The 18,114-nt window shown below is 28.3% G+C and overlaps 1 protein-coding gene across 3 annotated transcripts in view; it reads left to right on the plus strand.

The window, feature by feature from the left end:
- The first annotated feature begins 6,047 nt into the window (after positions 1 to 6,047).
- The window catches only part of LOC111624681 (myb-like protein P), a 93,807-nt gene continuing 81,740 nt past the window's right edge, over positions 6,048 to 18,114 (plus strand). For all 3 annotated transcript variants that reach the window (XM_023367599.1, XM_023367592.1, XM_023367605.1), the window contains exon 1: positions 6,048 to 6,164. The gene's annotated coding sequence lies outside the window, so the exon portion shown is untranslated. The remainder of the gene's footprint in view (positions 6,165 to 18,114) is intronic.

The raw sequence follows: 18,114 nt of genomic DNA on the forward strand, positions 1-18,114 counted from the left end.
GAAAAAACATGTACAGATGTTATATTGAAATAAAACAGTATCAGTGCTAAATTTTAGTACAGATATACCATTTTGGTTTATACAGGTTAATATGAAACAGTTTAACTTAGCGTTGTGTTTCCAATTTTTGAGATAAAAATTGTAAGTAAATTTGCAATTTTTATTACTTGTAGTAACAAAAATTTCTAATTTATTTGGTTTCTTTGTGATTTTTTAAATATGGATCTACATAAAGTAAGATCTTTTTTTGTACTGTTTAATGATAAATTTATCTAAGCGCATTTGATTTACTATTCAGTCTTTACAACAAGCATTCGATATTACATATTCATCAATTTTTCTTCATAATTTAACATTCTTTTCTTTTCTATAACTTCTAATTATAAAGTTACTTTTTGCTCTCCTTGGTTTCTTTCTTTTCATTATCTTATTTTTATTTTTTTAAAACAAGACTTACAAAACTACTGACTTAAGAAATACTTGACCTACATTTTAGAAAATACAAAATATAAAAATAATTAAATTTTTTTTCTAAAATGCGTAACTTTTTAATATATTTTTTAAAAATTAAATTATAAAATTAGTTTAATTAAATTAACAAAAATATACGCAAAGTCGTGATTATTATTCTTACAACTTTCAAGAAAAAAAGGTTAAAAAATAAATAAACAAATCTGCCAACTAACTGAAAAAATACAAGAGTCTGGAGATTAAGTTTTTTTTACTACGTTTTCGTCAAAGCATTGTTTATTTTTGTGGTATTAATTTATTATTTTCGCTAAATTTCGTGTCCTGACACAAGCCCGAAATGAAAAAAAAAGATCAAAGATCCGATGAAAAATAGCAGAAAACTGCAAGTTATAGCGGGAAAATAATAACATTTTTATTTAGTTTTTTGCATAAAATATTAAGATTTATTAAACAAAATATAAGGAAAAATATTTATTATTTAATTTTAAAAAATTGATGAAACAACTTGTATATTTTTGATGCTTTTAAATTATTAAAACAGTTACGAATTCTACGCTTTTAATTTTTTATATTGGAAGATTGCATAGAAGCTAATAAATAAAAAAAAACTAAAGATATTAATCTATAGTAACCTTTCAGTAAATTCTAGTAAAAGGAAAGCACTTAATTGATTATCAGTATATTAATTAGTTTCTGTAGAAAATTGCGCGTAATAAATCAATACACGTGTAATAAATTAAGCATATAATAAACATTAAGAAAAATTCGATTCGTATGGATGAAAAAATAAGAAAGCAAATGATTTTTTTTCTCCATATTTCAGAAGGATTTACTGTTTTAAGCAATCAGAGTACAAAAGCGGTGTCATACAGTGTGAGTGATGACGATCGGAAGCAATTGGAGGTAGAATGTTAGTGAAGTAGAGGTTATTAATCTCTTCAGAAACACTTCCTCCGGAAATCCCTTTAGTATCTACGATCTCAAACTAAGTCGAAGATCTGAGAGGCAAAATGACGTCAATAGGGAGGGAAATAGAACCAAATGGGGAATACCTGAGGTGTTTAATGGCTAATCGTTGGGGGAATCCTGACAGCGTAGGGAATTTCGCAATATTGTCACCTGTAAGATGTTCCTTAAGCTGGCTGCTGTTTAATTGAGTCATCTTAATCATTGAATAAGGCTACAAATGTATAGTGGTTAGTAGTAGCTTGATATATGAACTGGCAGCGCCCAATATTAATAATTTTAAACTCAAAATCTGCATAAACTGCATAAATGGCTATTTAGTACAATAAAAATCATTTTTATCAGGATGAGTAATCTTCTCTCCTTTTTTTTAATGCTATTTTTTTTGCTTTCCTAACAACATTTTCTTAGACATTTTGATAGATTATGTTCTTGACAGATTATTATTTTTTCACTCCCTTTTTTTTCTAGTCAAATAACCAGATTTGGCATGTTTTATCGTAGTATATGCGATATTAAAAGCGAAGTTTTGCCAAAAACCTGACAATATTTGCGAATTTTTTTATTATTATTATTATCGAAGATCCATACGACTTTTTAAAAGTCTGATTAATTTGGATTTTTTCTGTTATCCTTATTCTTAATTCCGCATTTTTCTAACGATTTATCGATTTTTTTCTGTTTGCTTTTTATATTATTAAGATATATAAAAAAATATTTCTTAATTATTTAAAACAGAACAAGCTTTAATTNAAAACATCAAAAGGACTCAGAAGCAAGACTTCATTCAAGTTTTATAAAAGCTGGAAACAAAATAAAAATTTATATAATACTAATAAATCCGCCGCCATTTAAAAAAATGTTTTAATTTATAATAAAATACAATTTATATAGCTTAAATAATATAGAAAAATTCTTTAAATCTCTAAATAATTTCGATAGAAAAGTCCGGTTAAAATTTTTGATTGAAAATTTAATGCCTTCTCCCAATATTGACATTAAACGTCAGGAGTGTGTGTGTGTATGTATGTATGTATAAAGTATCCAAAGGTTATCATATGTGTTCATTCAGAGAAGAGGAAAAATGAATTTATTGAACATGCGCAATACAACAATTGAACACATCCTGGAAAGATGCCAATTAGGTCATGTAACGAAAAGATATTCTTCGGAGTTAGTGCAATGTATAGCCACTTTTTAATGCACATATATCATCGATAATACGTCGTTCAACGTCGTTAATCGGGTAAGTAAATTTACCTTAATTGCATAATTTAAATTTGTAATTTTTAAAAAAGAGTAAATTTAAGAATTTAAACAACTTTAGACATCAAATCGTTCAGTTCCGGGTCAACTGGAAACTATTGCCATGTCTTCTAGCGGATGTTTCGAAGCGGAAAACTCAGGTCTCTTTACGACATCTAGCTGTCGTTAAAGGGACATCGTAAACCAACAGACTAATTGAAACAAAGTTGGGTCACGGTCTTGTCTGTCTATCTATAGAAAATATCTCACCTCTAGGGAAAACTTATCTTCCGTTTACTTTCTCGGCACATTCCTTACTACGTTTGATTTCTCTTCCTCGTTCTCCCTAAATCAACTTTTATTAGTATCCTGAAAACGTAAGAATACTTTATTGGACGCTTTTTCTCTTACTTTCGGCTGTCTACAAATTTAAAATACTTCGTTTAGTTAAGAGATAGTTAAAGAATAAGAAATACACTTCAGAACATCTTGAGGAATTGCAAAATTTTGAGTTTTATGCTTCTTTCCTTCTCTCTCTCTCAACTTTTCTTCTTCTTCTTTTTTTTATTCGACTTTGCTTTCTTTTTCTTATTTCAATCAGAATTTTTATCGCAAACTTTCTTTTTGTTTTCACTTTGTAGATTTATTTTTTCTCCTCCCGCTACAGAGTGAATCGTTAAACAATGCAATAAATGAGAGACGACGTATAGTACAGTGGATAAAATCGAACAGAAATAAATATCGATAGCAATATCAAGACTCTAACACGTCGATTTAGATACTAATTTCCGTATATTTATGTTATAATACATATAATTTCACGAATTAATGGAAGGTTTATACAGGTTAATATGAAACAGTTTAACTTAGCGTTGTGTTTCCAATTTTTGAGATAAAAATTGTAAGTAAATTTGCAATTTTTATTACTTGTAGTAACAAAAATTTCTAATTTATTTGGTTTCTTTGTGATTTTTTAAATATGGATCTACATAAAGTAAGATCTTTTTTTGTACTGTTTAATGATAAATTTATCTAAGCGCATTTGATTTACTATTCAGTCTTTACAACAAGCATTCGATATTACATATTCATCAATTTTTCTTCATAATTTAACATTCTTTTCTTTTCTATAACTTCTAATTATAAAGTTACTTTTTGCTCTCCTTGGTTTCTTTCTTTTCATTATCTTATTTTTATTTTTTTAAAACAAGACTTACAAAACTACTGACTTAAGAAATACTTGACCTACATTTTAGAAAATACAAAATATAAAAATAATTAAATTTTTTTTCTAAAATGCGTAACTTTTTAATATATTTTTTAAAAATTAAATTATAAAATTAGTTTAATTAAATTAACAAAAATATACGCAAAGTCGTGATTATTATTCTTACAACTTTCAAGAAAAAAAGGTTAAAAAATAAATAAACAAATCTGCCAACTAACTGAAAAAATACAAGAGTCTGGAGATTAAGTTTTTTTTACTACGTTTTCGTCAAAGCATTGTTTATTTTTGTGGTATTAATTTATTATTTTCGCTAAATTTCGTGTCCTGACACAAGCCCGAAATGAAAAAAAAAGATCAAAGATCCGATGAAAAATAGCAGAAAACTGCAAGTTATAGCGGGAAAATAATAACATTTTTATTTAGTTTTTTGCATAAAATATTAAGATTTATTAAACAAAATATAAGGAAAAATATTTATTATTTAATTTTAAAAAATTGATGAAACAACTTGTATATTTTTGATGCTTTTAAATTATTAAAACAGTTACGAATTCTACGCTTTTAATTTTTTATATTGGAAGATTGCATAGAAGCTAATAAATAAAAAAAAACTAAAGATATTAATCTATAGTAACCTTTCAGTAAATTCTAGTAAAAGGAAAGCACTTAATTGATTATCAGTATATTAATTAGTTTCTGTAGAAAATTGCGCGTAATAAATCAATACACGTGTAATAAATTAAGCATATAATAAACATTAAGAAAAATTCGATTCGTATGGATGAAAAAATAAGAAAGCAAATGATTTTTTTTCTCCATATTTCAGAAGGATTTACTGTTTTAAGCAATCAGAGTACAAAAGCGGTGTCATACAGTGTGAGTGATGACGATCGGAAGCAATTGGAGGTAGAATGTTAGTGAAGTAGAGGTTATTAATCTCTTCAGAAACACTTCCTCCGGAAATCCCTTTAGTATCTACGATCTCAAACTAAGTCGAAGATCTGAGAGGCAAAATGACGTCAATAGGGAGGGAAATAGAACCAAATGGGGAATACCTGAGGTGTTTAATGGCTAATCGTTGGGGGAATCCTGACAGCGTAGGGAATTTCGCAATATTGTCACCTGTAAGATGTTCCTTAAGCTGGCTGCTGTTTAATTGAGTCATCTTAATCATTGAATAAGGCTACAAATGTATAGTGGTTAGTAGTAGCTTGATATATGAACTGGCAGCGCCCAATATTAATAATTTTAAACTCAAAATCTGCATAAACTGCATAAATGGCTATTTAGTACAATAAAAATCATTTTTATCAGGATGAGTAATCTTCTCTCCTTTTTTTTAATGCTATTTTTTTTGCTTTCCTAACAACATTTTCTTAGACATTTTGATAGATTATGTTCTTGACAGATTATTATTTTTTCACTCCCTTTTTTTTCTAGTCAAATAACCAGATTTGGCATGTTTTATCGTAGTATATGCGATATTAAAAGCGAAGTTTTGCCAAAAACCTGACAATATTTGCGAATTTTTTTATTATTATTATTATCGTAGATCCATACGACTTTTTAAAAGTCTGATTAATTTGGATTTTTTCTGTTATCCTTATTCTTAATTCCGCATTTTTCTAACGATTTATCGATTTTTTTCTGTTTGCTTTTTATATTATTAAGATATATAAAAAAATATTTCTTAATTATTTAAAACAGAACAAGCTTTAATTTACTTCGATAAGAATTTTTTAAAAATTGGTGAAGACTAATTAAAAATTCACCAGAGGAAAAATAAAAAAATACTCATAAAAAAGAATTTTGCTATTAACTATTTTGCATTAATCCTTCCATTTTCCGGATATTGATAAATGGGTCCAAATTACGCCGACGACACAGTTTACGTCACAAAAGAAGTACAAAAATCAAAAAGATGATTACGTTATAAACGAATCAAATCGTTGGCTTCAAAATGATTTTATAAATTTCCTTAAATCGATAAGACGTCTGCCGTCATTGGCGAATACTACGTCATTTCCTGCGATAGATTTATTGAGAAAGCAAAGGTGATATAACGTCATTTCCGCTAAATAGACACAATTAATTGTAGAGCATGCGCAGCTGGGAAATGAGAAAGAGACTTTTTGGAAAAACGCCTTACTGGCGTCTCTTAGTCTGGAAGGGTTCGCTATTGCGGCAGGCGTCTGGCGTTTGTCTATCGTGTTTAAGAACACATTTACGACTCCAAACCCTATATAAGATAAAGGTAAGCCATTGTTAAGCAATTAACCAGCAAAGATCACATAAAGATAAACCTGGACCAAGATAGTTTTTCAAACCACAATCCCCAATTTCAATTGGATATTTAATCGCATTTTCTTTAAAAAAGGAAGAAGAAGAAATTTAAGTGCATAAATATGTAAAAATATCTCTACTTTTTTAAGAAAATTTTACTTATTTATTGAATAATTAACAATGTGTTTTTATCTGATTAAATTCGGACCTTTAACGTAAATAAATATAAAAATTTGATTATATATATATTTTTTATTAATTTTAATGAATTTAATACATTTTTTTTAATAGTCTTTAAATTTTCTAATCTTTAATCAAGTCGAAAGTTAATTAAACGTTTAAAATTATTGCGCTTACTTTAATTTTTGAGGAGTTGTTTAAACAAACTTTGATTTTTCCATCTCGAATTCTCTAAAGGTATGTCCGAGGGGGAGAGTTTTATTATTGATAACGCTTCTAGCGTTTTGATTTGTTTATACTAATTTCTCTAGGAAATTGTTTCGTTTTAGCTCCATAATTTACCACATCTGTAGTCTTGTCTAAAGCTAATTAAGCACAAGGTAGAAAGTCGTTCCAACTCGAGAACTTACGTCTTCCATATGCTTCCATTTGGGATTATCATTAGTTTGGGCGTGCAGAATGAATTCTTATCTCGCCCTTCGTGATAATGCTTCTCCGTAGTACACTAAGACAAGCAGGAGAAATAATCTTTTCAGGATAAAGAATAAGTCAACCACATATGTAATTAAAACTTTCCAAACTAGCGATAATGAGTGAATTTGCACGCGTGCCATGTCTAATAAGTGTATAATTTTGTAAATATAAATAATCCTCCGTAATAAATTTTATCGATTTACAGAAGAATAAGTTCTCTCTTTTTTTCTCTCTCTCTCTCTTCTTTGTAAGGAAGTTACTCAAAATCGAAACATTCCGCCTATTCAAATGGCGATTTTTTTAAAATTTAATTATAAAAAATAAAACTGGTAGAATTCTGAAATAAATTCGCATTTTACAATTGAATAGATTAATAAAAAATGTTAATGTACAGAAAATACGACTTTCTTGGAGTAGATGGAGTCATTATGAGCTTCAGTGGACAAAGAGAACATCAAAGGCAGAACTGATCATTAACTACTCCAAATGCAAATATATTGGAGTATAGTTTTCAGCTGTACTTAATTTTATTTAATAACAAACTTGGAAAGAATTCTTTGATGATAATAGCGGAAAATTTAGTAGGGCGTTGAAAAATGTTTATTTGTAATTTTTTTAAATATATTTTCTCCATTCTTTTGTTATTTGATGAGTATCATAAACTGTCAAAAATTTTTATTGATAGAGTAAACAAATTATGCTGTATTGTTGTTTGTTGAGAAAATTGTGTCAGTGATATGTTATTATTTTATTATTAATTCTTTTGAATAAACATAATTACATAAACTAGAAAATAAAAAAATGGCTTTTGTTTCGAATGAAGGAAATAATTTATTAATAATTTAAAGAAACCAATCAGATTATTGTTGATAAAATGTCTAATATTTATGAATATTTCTTATCAAATTACATGCCCATCAAGTTTATAATTTATCTGAATATTTTTACATATAGACACGCTTGAATTATATGATTCGTTAGTTCAACTGTACTCGAATGACTTCTCTTTAAATCGCATTTAAATATTCAAAAATTATTTATTATATTAGTACCATATAAAGCCTACAACTACTGTTAAATGAATATTTTAATGACAATTTTTTGAGAAACTGTTCGCATTATTATACATGCTACTTGATTGACACTACATGCAACTTATTTGCTAACTTTATATTTACTATATATATATATATGTATTAATCATTAAATGAATTCGTTACTTATGGGAAAACGGGATCATATCTGAATATGTTGATGTGTTATATACAATACGTGACAAGACGTCATAATTATATTGAACATTTTTATAAACAGCTATAACCTAAATGCACCGACTGCATGTCGTAAATATATTAAATACGTACAGAGAAACTAATTACTCTTAATCATATCACATTTTTATACAATTTTTGTACACGTTTATCACATTTGATGCAATTTCCATACAGGAATAGGGACCACGTGATTAGCATACGCTGATTTAAATCATTAAAAAAGGAACGTTTAAATTAACATAATCAAAACATTCCTTTTAATAAACATATTAAAATACAAAAGATTAATGCTCTGTAAATTTTTTGCCTTTTACTTTTTTTTTTTGTTATGATAATTTGAAATTTTGCATTCATACGTTTCATCGATTAGCATATTCGGTAGTTTATTAGCATTTATAAGATTTTAGCAACGACCCAAAGCAGATTTAATATGTTAGCGAACAGATTTATATTATTTATATACGGTGTTTTTTTTTATTGGTTAACATTTGAAATTCGAAGTAGTTCATTAGTCAAAATTGCATCACGTGCTCTTCCTCCGCCTCCTTATTGTGATGTTGATAGATTAGTTCTATTTTGATGCATCGTACATAGAAAAGTCACGAAGTTACTTTACTTTCTAAATAGTCTTTCTGTGTATGTATGTACTTGAGTATTTTTTTCTTCCTAGTGAGGCGCTTTGCCTCATGCATCATTCTTTTTCCGGTGGCTGACGCTTGGCGTGTCCTTCCACATTGGACAATTGCTGATCCGAGAGAAATCGGACGCTTGATGGAACAGGTCAATAACCTCCACGGCTTAAGTGGAAACTGGAAATAATATCCGCAAAAATTGTTAGCGAAGATCGCTAGATTCTTTAATTTCTCTTCTACTCCATGTATTGTCGTTAAGGAAAAAAACAACAAAAAAAAAAAGGATAGAACTTACACAAATTTGTTTCGCCGCACTCCACCATCTTAACTTGTCTGGTTTATTTCTAAAACATTTTCACAGAATCATTGACTTCATAAAGTGGATATGAATGTCTCTCTATATATATATTTTATCATAACCTTGATGGTTTCTTTCGCGGGGTTGTGAAAAATTTATCCGCCTACTGCAGGTTTTCTAAAAATAAGGAGACCTTTGGGAACCTCCAAGGATGTAAAGGTTTTTAATATTTAAGTTCCTTCCAAGAAAGTTGATAAGTACGTCCCAAGACCTGTATATAAGTCAATCAGTGTGGGGACACGCGAAATACTTTATTACTCTAGTTTTTAAACAGCGAGGAAAAAAATTTATATACTTTTACAATATGATCAACGACGGTGGTAGATTTTAGAGGAAAAGTTAAGAAAAAGATGGTATGTAAAATGTTATAGAGAATGTAGTAAAATTGAGATGATGACCAAAATCGCGTAAGTGTCCTGAATACATTTTGACAGCGTGAAAGAAGTTCAAAAATTGTATCGCCGACAAAAATCGATGAGGAAAAAGTCAGAAGTTAGGGAGTCACACGCGAATAAGGCCACCTGCTAGAACTTATATTCAGTATACCCTCTAGCATCGAATGTGGGTATTACTGGAGAAAAAAAAGAAAAGAAATCTGCTAAGGTGACTAAATTGTTCAGTAAAAGTGATTTCTATGGTGATAGCGAGAGACTGAGCTATTTCGATAAGAACCAACGGTAGTTCTTACACCTGACTCACATAGCGATGTTATGATGAAATTCGCCGAGTAAGTCAGTTTTATAAATGGAGAAAAACTTTTCATAAGGTTTTTTTTCCTTATTCTTTTCTTTCTTTCTTTTTTGTTGAGTGCGACCTCAATTATAGTTCGGAAAAAAATGAGGTAAACTGTAATTACTTTATTACTTGTTAGTTTTATTATTGAGAGTATTAAAATTGGTTAAATTCGTCGAGTTTCTAACAGTATCTTGGTAGTAAATGGCTGTTCTTTATTACAGTAGCCCCTCGTTATATCGCGCATACAAGGAGACAAACCAAGTGAGCGATATATCAGATGGCGCAATATAATCCGTGTATCTATCCATTATTGGATAAAGCGCTTTTATATTTGGAAGACATCCGAATGAACGATATAACGAGGGGCTACTGTAGTGCATCAGAGGTTTTTTTTTAATTACAGTAATTGTAATTTATTTATTTTGCATGATCAAGCGATGTTGATCGTGGAAGATGGTAAGATAGAAGATATTTAATATTGTTACGAATAAAAACGGTTGAAATGTAGAAATATTTAAATTATATTGACAGATCTATCCGGAAAAGATTAAAAATGGCATTAAATTTGCATTTTTTAAAGATCATATCCTTAAAAGATCGCAATAATTAAGTTATTAAACAAAGAAATCTTCAAGTTCATAATACGGATAAAAATTTGTGAAATTTAGTTAGTTATGTTACATTAAAATATCTAATATTTATAAATGATGCACCAGTGGTCAAGCGGTTCCGTTCCCTGAACACGGGGAGTTCGGATCCTGGGTTCGCGCCTCGCCAGGACGGGCTTATCCACTTGGAGTTTTCTGGGTTTTCTCCACGTCTGAAACGCCTGGATAGGGGCCAGTTACCCTTAAAAAGACCTCCCGGAAGGCATTTTCCCTAGACAGATCACCCAAGTGTTGCGTTGCTATAACTTAAAGAGATGAATTATACTTCTTGTTTTCATGTTCGTAAATAATCCTAGATTAAGAATGAGCACTATTCGTTAAATTCTTCATCATTATTTATCATTTTAAAAACGTCATTCGAGCGATGCTTGCTATTGGTCGATTTTAAATTTGAATTTAACGAATCATGCTCAAGTTTTATTTAAAATTTAAATATTTTTTATAATGTAATCGTATCAAAAAATTAATAAAGAGAAGAAATTTTCGTTAAAAAAATTCAATTAAAACTTGTAAATTTATCAACTACAAATTATTCATATTCCTTAACATTTGAAAAATCGATAATATTTACATTTTTTAAAACGAATTTAATATCTAGAACGAGTTTGTCATGCAAATTTAACTAACGAAAACTTATTTCGATTTTCGTGAGTTTAATCCCTCCTTTATTAACAAATTTATAAATATTTTAATAGCTTTTTTCATTATTTCTAATACTAATTTTCATGAAAAATCGATTGAAGAATTTCATGTCCTCCGTGCAAAAAAAAGGGACACTGGAAGATTCTATGCCATTTTACATATCTCTTTGCAAGAAGTTAAAGCTGATATTTAACTAACTAATCTGTTTGGCCGAGTTCGAAATTAATATTTATATTGCAAATCCTTTTAGAAACAATATCGAATTTTAAAATCTCTACTAAAAGCTCACAAATATTTGACTTGATCACTTTAAAAATATTTCGAACAGGCTGTAACTGTTGCAAAGGTATCTGAAAGTAGGTCAAATTTCAGTAGAAGTAGTTGCAAATATTATCGAGAGTGCAATTCTCACTTAAAGAGATTGCAAAACCCCGAAAAGATAGGGAATTTATCTTTATTTTTTGTGGGGGAAAAACAGTAAAACTATCAATATTGTATCTGGAAGGTAAAAAAAAAACATGTTTTGTGACCCACTATTAATGATAGGAAATCTATTAATGGATGCCTGACACAAGAAGTTGTACATCACTCCAAATCGCATCTATCACATAAAAGACAGGAAGTAAAACATAGAGATGGAAGGGGGAAAAACTAGCGCAGTCTTCACTCTACATATGAAATTTCTTTGATTAAACACACTTTTTCTAATTAATGTCATTAACAAGATGGACAACCATAAAAAAATAATTGCCTAACGTGTACTGTATCGGACAATTAAACACAAATAAGAAACGAATAATTAATGGCCTGTGATTAATATGGGACTTACGTAATTGGATATAAATGTTTTCTATGATCTTTAAATAATAAAAATGTTCGGCATGGTTAAATTCTTTATGAAATTAATATAATTTATCATTCCTGCATTGCTCTTATATTATGAAAAATGTAACTGTAACGTAAGAACGTTATTTATCATTTTAGAAACATCATTCGTCCGGTGCTTACTATTGGTCGGTTTTAAATTTGAATTTAACCAATCGTGCTCGAGTTTAATTTTAAATCGTCCAATTAAACGAATTTCATTAAACCGCGTGTATTTACATACGCAAATGAGAAATGTTTAATGGAATTTTGGTATTTATAAATTTTATTGGAATTTAACAAAGTAAGCATGAATGATTTTTTTCCTAGTTTTAATTTAACTTTTGCTTACGGCTGATTGGTTAGAATTAATCAATCGGAGTCGTCATAACAAATCTAATTGCATTTATATGTATTTCCAGAGTTTAAAAAAAATCAACTATTGATTAATTTAAAATTTGAATTTGATAAAATTTTTGAAATCAACAGTTGGATTTTTTAGAGGGAAAAGGGAAAACATTTGTAATACCATTTCTTTCTGATTTAATATGTAAAAAAAAGGAAATTTTATTATGTTCGATGGTGAAATGGGTTTTTTATTATTTGATTATCATATTCATTGTGTTTATTTTATTATTATTTTTAGTTTGAACAAAAGAAAATATTATTTTGCTAACGAACCAAAAAAAAAAAAAAAATCAAATTTAATTGCTTTACTGTATAATGCTACTAGGGAATACCAAAGTTCAATGGGATTCGTCCTCAATTGTAAAGATCTGATCTTATTAGTGCTTATAAAAGTACATAGTTGAGAAAGTTCACACATTTATCCAATTAGTAGCAATATATATATATAAGGTAAAAACTAAAAGTAAAAATTGAAAATTGAAAAATCTCGAGAAATTTCGAAAATGTAGTAAGTATTTTCAAAAGAAATTCTTGTTTTTGTTACGTTCTACACTTATAATTTAAAAAAATAAAATAATGTTGAAATTGCTAAATACATTTAAAAAAATACTTTGATAGAAACTATTTAGAAAAATTAAAATATATTTTAATACTTTGAATTAATTAGAAAACTTTATTATATTGTACGGCACGAATAACGAATGATCATAAATTTATAATAAAACACGTAACCAAATGAATTTTAATGAAAAACAAATCGAAATATCTAATAAAATTTTTTGATTTTTCAACTTGAAAAATGTGTTTAAAGTTTTATGTTATCACTTCCGGAATCTGAAAAATGTGCCGCAGTAAAATCGTATTGTCGATTGTTTTAATGACTTGGCGATTCCATTTGTGTAACTTATTCTACCTCAATTTTTTTCTACTTTTTAGAAAAAATATTTAATAATTAATTATTAAAAAATGTTTTTTAAAAAATAGATATGCAAACTTAATATCGCCATTTCTTTAATAAAATAGATTTTTTGAGGTTGTAGACGTTTATTACAAATAGAATATGGACTAGAATAGATGTTTAAAATTGCTTTCTCCTCTTTCTAATCAAACTTATGGATGAATGAACTAAGGATAATATAACCTGAATGTGATTCGGAGAGACAGAAGCAATTTCTAATTTTCAAATAGTGCTTGTATCGTTCAAGCAGAGTCATTTTACAGAAAGCTTCCTTTAAAATTTGAGTTTATTATTATATGATATATCAGACTTATTAATTTTATAGAGGTTAATTTTTTTATATTTATTGGCGTTAATTGAACATAAAACTGATAAAAATCAAGTTTATTAATTGAATTGTTTTATATTCAAAATTGTAGTGTCAATATAAAAAAAATTGTTTTAAAAATTAGTTGAAGAGTTTCTCTTACATTAAAAATAAAGAAAAGAATTGTTACGATTTGGATAGCTTTAGTCTTCATTCGAGTCAGGAAAGTCACATGGCCCTTAAATGCCCCTGAAAGAAGGAGTTTTCATCTCTTTCTTGATACCAAGTTACTATTGATTTTTTTCCTTCTTATACAGATTAAAGCTGCAGTATCCTCTTGTGAATTAAAATAATTGTATAAATAATAACATTAATGTAACAAAAATCTGTGTTATTAAATAAAATATTAAAGTTGAATCAATTTAATATATTAATTTTACTATTTATTATTTATAAAAATATGCTTTAATTTTATAATGAAAGACGTATTACATTAAAATTATTTTAAAAATAGTTTTTTAATTTGTAATATATTTAGGAATAAATCTAAATATGAATAAAGATAATTACAATCAATATTTTCTATCCAAATCAAGGTTTTTATTGATTGAAAAAATAAATTACTGTTATTTTTTTATTTGTATATATTGAACAATTCAAGATGAAAGCTATCAAATAGAATATCAATAAAAATAATTTTCATTTTAATTATAACTTTACTTTCTTTATATTCTTATATAGAATTTCTTTAAATATTTTATTATTTAATTTATTTATAATCCTTACACATGCGCTTATATATTTATATATTGCAAATAAGTTTCAGTTTAAAATTGTATTTTGTTCTTATGCTTTAACTTTAGCCAAATTTAATCTTAGGTTTATATAAGGAAAAAATCTTAATATTGCAACTAAAACAGTAGCTACGTTATTTTATTAAAGTGCAATATATCTTAGATTATTGGTTCAGAGAATAATTCGTAAGGAATTTCTGTAGAACCTGCCTAGTTTGACGTATCAAAAATTTTCACGGTGACATTTTCACAAGGAATGACGTCACTTTTGAGTTTTCTGCTGGAAGAAATGATAGATCGACTAAAGAAGTTTTTATATTTTTACGCTTTGGAATTTACCGCTCATAAAATGAAAGAAAATTCGATCTTAAAAGAACTGTAATGTTTAAAATGTTTTTTTTTAACACCCTGTCTGTCTTTGTCGAAAATTTCAGTTTGATTTTATTTCATTATTACGTGGGTCATGATGTCGAAAAAGAATGTGAGAAATTTCCTATGAAAAAGTTTAGTATCTCACACAATCCAGGAACTTTGTTTTGTTTCGTCATTCTTTGGATGTCAGTGGTGTAATTAATTCCTAACTGAGAACAGAATAGATGGCTTTTGATGTACAATGAAGGACAGACAAGCAAAGAAATAAAGAGAACACCTAATTCTGTTCATGTTAAAAATGAAGTTAAAAAAAATTACATGTTGACAAAAGACATTTTTTCCATCTGCTTTGTTTGAAAAAGAGACATTGGTGGTACTGTCCTGGTGGTATCGTTACACTATGTCTCGATAAACTTTTCTTTATCGTTCTCTGGAGAATTAACACCGACTTCATCAAACTAAAACATCAACAGTACACTAGAAAAACAACGTTGGGTAACGATACCCGAGGGTGAGCGACAGTAATTACTTACCATCTTATTGCATCTGGTATGATTTATACGAACCGTTGTCTTCCCAACTACTCTATGTCCCAAGACATTTACCCTACAATTGCCACATGTGATAATTCAGTTTGCTTTTCGACAATATGTCTTATGTTGAGGAAATATCTGCGATAATATAACACACTGATTTGAAATGTGATCAAATATCAGCTTTAATTTATATCCTATAGTGTTTATGAATATTTCAATTTATAAATTTTGTTTACAGTACAAGTGAACAAACAGTAGTATTGATCGAATTTTAGTCTTTTTAATTATTAAAAATTTAAGAGTAAATTTTAATAAATATTTTAATAACAAGAAAGTAAGGCTTAATTACATTATCTTTTTTATTTAATTTTTGCTGAATTTTCTATAAAATCACAGAATTTAATTTAATGGTAAGCTTTAATTTGTACTGAAAATTCTTAACTCAATTGCATTCCAATAGAAGTCTCGTGTGTAAAAGCAGAGAGGAAAAGGACGGAAAAAAAAATATTCATTAGAGTCATCTCGAGTTGTCTAGTCCGGAATTTCATTTCTAAATAATTGATTAGATCAGCCAAGCAAGAGTTTCTTTGCTTGATTTACACCATTCATTTCTTTGTCATCCATAAAACTTCTAGTTGGCCAACACCGCCGTAAAGTGGAACTTTGCTTCGTCCGGACATCTCGTTCATTCTCATTTACTCTGGCGTGACTGTCGCCAAAGACATCTACGACCAAACAGCACGTGCTTGGGAGTGACCTTGTACTGCCTCTGTAACGTCTGCTGGGATTGGAGAGAGACAAATTACCTCTACTATACTTGTAAGCTTTATGGCAAATAAAGATAAAATCTGAAGATTTGAAAGCGGAAAATTAATTATTGTTTTAAAAGAAGGGTAATTCGTTATAACATTCGTTTATAAACGTATATATAAATATTTGAATTTAGAATATTTTATTTTATTTTTTTAATTTTTAAATGATCATTTTTCAAGTTTAAATCGTTTTACGTTTTTGTAATTGATATAGGTGGCGTTGCTTTACTATTGAGGGCAGTGCATGTACTGTACATTACTAAGAATGAACTCTGCAGCAGCAGCGCCCTCACTCTCAGTACGCTGCTGATTGATCGCAAACGTTTATATATTTTAACTTTATACATTTATAAGGATGAATTCGTTACGAAACAGTCTGTATAATGTTACGATAAGCAACGCCACTTTAATATTATTGCCATGCTTGACATATCTTCGTGCTTTTTTTATAGTAATGTATAAAACACGAGTGAAATTTACAGCGAATTTTTCTTACTCGAAAAAAACTAATCTATGCTTCTACACGCTCGACTTTTAAAAAATATCTTAATAGCTTATTTTACGGCAAGTTTTATAGCTTTGAAGAAACAACCAAACGTGGAAAATTCGATACCTAAGAGGAGATCGTAATTTTATATTTTTGAAAGCTTTTTATTGTTCTATTGTTTTTAATTCTATTAACTTAATCACTTAATGTAATTTCACAGTTGTCGTTGTCTTTGAAATGTTTTCCTTGGGGATTATTGCGTAAAAAATATTTTAAACCGGCGACTTTTTTTTCTTTTAACTTTTATTCAATTATTTTTTACACTATGTTATCATGAAGCCCAAAATTATTTTACTCATATACATATCGTAATTTCTATAGTTTATACACAAATAGAGATAAAAATTTGGGAGCAGTTGCAGCTTCCCTCTAAGATAGTGTGCCATATGGACTAATTTATATGCAATGAGTTATCCTAGATAAAAGTTTCATTGGAAAGAAAGAAATGAGTTTCTTTTGGCAGAGAAGAAGACCTCGTATTTCTAAAATGGCATTTCGAATAACAAGGAAAAACTTTACTTACCAATAGAATAATTTTATTAGAGTTTAGAAGATCCCCTTGCGATTTTTAACTCCGGGATAGGAAGAATTCTCTTATCTAAAAATTCTGAATAATTTCCATAAATATTTCTACCAAGTTTTTATGTGACACAAGAGCAATAAACTTACTAGAAGCAATATCAATAAGTTTTTTTCCCCTAAAACATTGTACTAATCTTGTAGTAAGGACATTATTCATCAGATTAAAAATTCTTAAGTACAAACGTGTGCCGTACTTTTTCTGCCATTCTAAAATGTAAAGAAGAGAGACTTGATTTTTAAAATTCTATCTTTTATAATCCATTTGTACTTTACCCTGATCTAATTATAAACTTGTGACATTAATTGAATTAGACGTTAACATTGTTTTAATACAAAAAAAAATTTTTTTTATATTCTTAATTGTTGGATGGTAAACGGTCCTTTCATATTTATAAGTTAGTTAATTTTGTTTATTTAACAAATTATTTTCGAAATAAAATTAAAACTTATAGTCAATTTTTAAAATGGATGTTATAAAAATAATAATATAAATTTTTCTTTATTCTACCTGTAAGTGTCAAGTAATATTATACGAGCAACACTTTAGTAAGAGATAACATAGTTTTTGTCAGGAGTAATAGTATCCGACATTACAATTAGCTAAAGAAGAAGATGAACACGACATTAGTATCAGATAGATAATGACAGTTGCGATTCTAAGCCAGATGAATGTCCAGTATCAACTGTTACTGCCAACAATAGGATGAGAGAGGAAACATCTGTTCCTCTCAGCTTGTTGGTGCAATACTTTCTGTACACTATTTGGAATTGCCTGTTA

The sequence above is a fragment of the Centruroides sculpturatus genome, unplaced genomic scaffold (genome assembly GCF_000671375.1).
Source record: "Centruroides sculpturatus isolate CEXI.00-Female unplaced genomic scaffold, Cexi_2.0 scaffold133, whole genome shotgun sequence".
In the NCBI taxonomy this organism is placed as follows: domain Eukaryota; kingdom Metazoa; phylum Arthropoda; class Arachnida; order Scorpiones; family Buthidae; genus Centruroides; species Centruroides sculpturatus.